The sequence below is a fragment of the Haliotis cracherodii genome, unplaced genomic scaffold, assembly GCF_022045235.1.
Source record: "Haliotis cracherodii isolate W230 unplaced genomic scaffold, xgHalCrac1.p SCAF_7, whole genome shotgun sequence".
NCBI lineage: Eukaryota > Metazoa > Mollusca > Gastropoda > Lepetellida > Haliotidae > Haliotis > Haliotis cracherodii.
This window is the reverse complement of record NW_027266330.1, coordinates 23,103,399-23,109,456: the sequence shown is the minus strand read 5'-3', so window position 1 is coordinate 23,109,456 and position 6,058 is coordinate 23,103,399.

Genomic DNA, 6,058 nt, shown 5'->3' with positions numbered 1-6,058 from the left:
GTTCCCAAATTATATTTCGGTGCAAGCAATTAGGAGATAAACATACTGTGTTATCAATGTATAGCTAGCTAGGTTACCTGTAGATTTAACCGCGCTAAATTGAATTCGGAACCGAACGTGCACGACTAAATAAAACGCGAACTCTTTGGTGCTAGCAAATATATTGAGTGAAGAGGCATGGGTTGAGTCCAGTGTTTTGAGTGGGTTCTCGATCTGAATTACGGATTCGCCGACAACAGCCTTAAACAAAATATGGCGCTGTATATGCTCAGGCAGTTTGTTTACACCGTATTTGTTCAAACGAATATTTGACAGGCATTGGAAGCACATAAGCACGGCAACTTGGTCAGCTAACATGAGGTGGGCACCTCTAAAGAAAACTAAGCTGGCTTTGCAAAGCTTTCATCCTACACCGCACTTCACCATTATGACGTCATATCGCTCATTGTGACGCAAAAGATATGACGTCACAGTCAACTATAGAAAGCGCAAAATTCCAAGCTCTCCGTTGTCCCTAAAACTTAAAACACTGTCTCTTTGTAGATTTCTATCGCGTTTTCTGCACGAATGTATTCCCACACATCCTTTCAAAAGTGCAGTAACTGCAACTTTGCATTTTGTAACCTTTAATTGTAGATATAATTATTTAAATATGGCTTACGACAATGACTGAAAAAAGTACTATTCTATGAATATACGCTTCCGCGGTGATGCTGCAGCCAAACCAGCTGTTTTAATCAGAGGGGGCTTATTGTGCTTAAATAGCCTCTGATTAACCAAGCAGAATCTAGTAATTTCCAAATTCATGGTAGAATACTCAATAAAACCCACAAATCTGAAGACACATAATTATACATTGTAAAATATAAGTTATCAGTCATTTTCTGAAGCATTCTCTTTCTACGTGAACACAGCAATCTGCCAACTAAGCTGGTTCCCGGCTCCCTGTGCGCATCGTCAACTTATATTGTGATATGTAAGACGGGGACCAGCTCATCTGCCAACAGCTTGGCGGAAATAGCCGAATGTGAGATTGTGAACTCAGCTGCCATTCGTCACCACTCCCGGAATAACACGAGTTGGGTCACGAATGCTCAGCTGCGAGACGGACATGACGTCATATAGGTATGCTATGACGTCATCTTGGAATGCGATGACTACATTCGTCACCACTCGCCCCTTTCCGTAACCTGAAAGAAGACTCGTCCCCCTATCGATGAATGTTATGTGCGAAAATACGACAAACCAATCAGAATGCGCGTAAGATTTCAAGTTCTTCGTCAAAGAATCCCTCAGAAATAATTTTTGATTTTACACATGTCTTGCATCTAAAAATATACCCAAGACACAGTTAAATGTGTTCAATCATACTGTATAATTCCGCATGTCCCGATGTGCTTTAAATTGCATCTGAAATATGGGGAAATACATGTGAACCATTACGCAACGAGTTGACAATTGTTTTAGGTATGCCCGTTTGCGCTAAGACGGAACCCGGTTGCAAAAATGGCCACGAGATGGACACGAGTCGCTATTCGGCTTGTCCCGGAATAACACGAGTTGGTCACGAATGGCGATGACTACACAATCTCACTTTCGGCTATTTCCGTCAAGCCCGGAAAAAACGGATTATGCCAGCGCCCTCTGTTGGCAGATTGATGACTACAATCATTATACAATGGATGACCACACTCCGCAGTGGTGACTCAGCATAACACCACTTCCACAGGCTAATTTGCATATCACGTGACCGGACTTTTCTCTTGTTTGTAAACAAACGCGCTTTTTCAGAAATCAGTATAGAACGGACTAATGCAAGTATTTGGTATATGCTTTACATATTGTTTTGCATAATTATATAGATATGCTACCACAACTGCGACAGTGAGTTGCATGACAATATATAGTTATACATCAAAGTGACCGTATCGCTAGCTCTCCGTAGGGCTTCGATGACAGCACGTGGAGCCGTACAACCAATGTAAACAAAGGATAACTACGCAAAAGCAAGTAGATTTTCACGTTTTAGGATACTTTCTAAATGAACCGTAACCATTCTTTGACATTTGTTTATCACAATGTGAAAGCTTGTCAAAAATGAAACGGATGAACAGCATATGCAATATCTTGAATGGACTGTGAAAGATGTGACGAATCGTCACATGGCGCTGGCCTGTGCCAGAGGTACTATGCTGGCTGGCTGCCGGCCGCAAGGAACTGTGGGTAGGAGAGTGACTTTCGGTAACATCGCTGCCACCAGTGTGGGCGCGGTCTTTTCAACTGCCCTCCTTCTTCGGGCCGTTAATGGAATACCTCAGGCTTCTGCAAATGATAATGCCCTGACAAATAGCGTTACCGTTATAGTAGCGTTCATACTTTTGTTTATGTCTTTGGGAATGCCATCATACTGAATTTTGAAAAAGTTTACGACTGACCATATTTCCCAGATGAATTAACTACTTGTTTGTTCGATCGCATTGGTTCGGGATTTCAGATGATCGTAAAATCACCCAAATTTCCCTTTACATCCTTACTATGCCTATTACATGGTAGTTGTAATGAAATAGAAATTCAAATTGACAGACAAAGAAAATAATTAGGTTAGGGTAAGTGTATTCGGCGTCACGGCAGCCATCACTTGTTTGTAAACATAACGGTCCGTCGGCTGCGAGTCCAACTCCAAGCATGGTTGTGGCCACCTATCACAGAAGGGAGCATTGACTGGTGGCCGCGATAGTACAGAGAGCACCGCAAACGGGTTAATTCAAATTATTGACCAATGCAAAAGAAAACTAACTAATATATATCTGGCTGATATGAATATATCAATAACTAATTGCGAATTGCCTATATTTAGACTAATTTGCTTACTAAATGAAACATATACAATTCTAAGAGTGTCAAGCAATGATGAAGTACTTTTATTAAACATTGAGACCAACCCAATTTCCTTTCTGGCAAAGACCCGAGAAGATCCGGGGTAGAATAGATCTTCCGCAACCCATGCTTGCTGTAAAGAGCGACCATGCTTGTAAAAGGCGACTAACGGGATCGGGTGGTCAGGCTCGCTGACATGGTTGATGCATGTCATCGATCCCAATTGCGTGGATCGATGCTCATGATATTAATCACTAGATGGTCTGGTCTAGACTCGATTATTTACAGACCTCCGTCATATAGCTGGAATATTGCGGCGTTAAATAACAAACAAACAAACAAACTTGTTTACGTAAGAAATAAGGAAACGCGGCAGGGAGAATAAACCACGAGGGTTGCATCCCCGAGTGAGATATGAGATATCAATATTATGTACACCCTTTTAAAGGACGTTGATAAAATGTGCAAGTATTAAAAATAGTTACTTTATCTTAAAAATGATGACTCCCTTAATTGAATCCGACCTCGGCAATGTCGGACAAGCTCATTTTATGAACAGGTTGATTAAGTTTGGTATTTCCCGTATATTTTCACAATCCTCGTCGATTATTTGTAATTTTCTCCTAATACCGATTTTCACACATCTTCCACTTTTCGATGCGATTGTTGGATCATTGCGTTTGTCTACGTTGCCCAGCTACATGTACGGCGAACAACTCACAAGACATTTCCCTCTCAAAAGTAACATCGTCTAATTTACAATGTCATCAGGTTGCGAGGGCATGTTCTAATCTTAAAAAAATGACGTCATGATAGATGAATGTTTTATCGTAAAATAAGCCATTCTTCGTTGTTCTTTGTGATTTATCGCGTAGCTACCTCATATATCACCATACTTTACTCCCGTATATACTAGACACCGGACAGGCACTTCATGAACTGAACACCCCTAAAGAAAACGAAATCATGATCATTGATGCGAGCGATTAACACGGCGACTACAAATTATCATGTCTTTATTATAATGGTAAACAAATTAAATTTGGGATAAATAATGTTCTCAAAGTGTTTAGTCAATACAGGCATGTTTAAATTATATGAATAATATTGGTTTCAATTCTTTCCCTGTTTTACATATTGAACTATGTTTTTGACTGCTATGCGTTTACCTCCCTTACATACTGAATTTTATAAACACGAATTGTAAATGAGCACAGTTGCGTATTCAGGCCACATGGTCGCCGTGCTGACTCATGTGATAAAATGGCACGCACAGACACTGCCTCCCAGCCATAATAGCGATGAACTTTCTAAAATAAAATAAAGCTGAAAAACTAACTACAAATCCAACATTTTAAGATCAAGTAGACCAAAACATATTTTGAAAACAATGTAATTAATGATAGAAATAATTTAGATAATAGAAATGCATGTACTTTCTATTCAATTACCCATAAGCCCCAATGGCTTTTCAAAAGCAATTACACATTGTGGCACCATGGAAGATTTAACTCACTATTATGTCGTGTCATCGCTAATTGTGACAGTCGGATACAGAAAGGCGACACATTTCGAGCTCTCTGCTGTCTCTAAAACTTGATATACACTATCGTAGCCTATTTCTACCGAAATTGCTACCTAAAGTGTATTGCTACATCCTTTGAATATTGTATTTGCAAAGTATTTGCGCTGCGTCAGCTTGCACGTATTCTTGTCATGGTTTATTTTGATGAATGGTTTTTCTCAATGTTTCACAAGGAAAATATTTTAGATAAAAAAATGAATTTAATCGGTTAAGGCAGCGCCGGTATTACTTCTGCGTATTATCCTCATTCCTCAAACCCATTCATTCTGTCTCACCGAGAGCAACGAGGAGGATGCCATGCATAAAAGATGAGCTTTCTAGGTTATCTAAAAGTCTGTCATTTTATTTTTTTCCCCAAAAGAAGATACTTTCAATTCTGGAAAAAATCACTTTCCTCATTCATAGTACAGCTTCATCAAATCAATGTTTTCTGATAAGATATTGCAAAGGTCTATATTCTGTACAAGAAGAATAGTGACACTGATATATCTGACGATATCCCGAATAGAGAGACAAGCATCCCTACAGCTGTCCGGTATAGAAAGGTACCCAATCACAGAGGAATGCCGATTTGGGTATACTACAAGCTATGTTGGAAGAAGGTGGAAATATCGATATAAAGAAAGGAACAATTTCCCAGCGAGAGAAGTCATCACCTCTCATCCACATTCTCGTGTCAGAGTTAATACACCCATCAGTACGAATATACATTGTACTTCCTTGGTGTTTCAATAAAGGAAACACTGCAACTTATTGAAATATCATATTGTGAATATCATTGAACTATCGTTAAAACGGTGAAACGGTGCAGTGACTGAATTCGTGTACTCTGAAGAAAAATTGAAGTAATGAAAAATGTGAATACACAAAAAATGGACTACTTAAAAATATTCTACAAAGCTTTTGGGAATGCTCGAAAAACATAGGTTTCAGTAATATCCCCTTCCGCACCGCGGCAAAAGCATAATTTTGGAATCTCTTTTTCTCAGTCGCCATCACTAGCTAGTAAAAACAAATCATTCGCAAACGTAATAAAATGTAGAGTTACGACTCCTGTACAATTCTTAGCATGCTTTGCAGTACGATTTGGATTTATTTTAGAGTTTGGTGTACAGTCATGTTTTGCATATTCTATGTTAGAGAGTGCCTGTGTTTAAGTGTTGTGCGTTTCAAATTCAATTTCGTGTTGTGAAATGTTCAGGTAACATATAACAATTAACTGAAAACGGTATGTGTATGTCCTTTTTAATGGTTTTAATTTAGTATCAATGATAAGTTAGGTGACTATCGACTTTCAGTTTTCCTCAATAAAAAATCCGTCAATTGTATTTAGTTTTAGTTATAATTTAAATCAGTCAATGTAGATAAACTGAGAGCAAAGGGAAGTATACCGAGTTTTTTAATGTAATTGACAATTGAAAAAAAACCTTTCTTAAATTTGATCATGTCCATTAAACCATCACTCATTAAGATTAGGGTAGTAAATGAATTTTCAAATATAATTTATTGATTTTCAAAGATAATATGTCTAAGATACCCACCCGCAGTTGTGTTTTGTGTGATTATTGGTTTAGTATTTAAAAGTTATTAATCGAA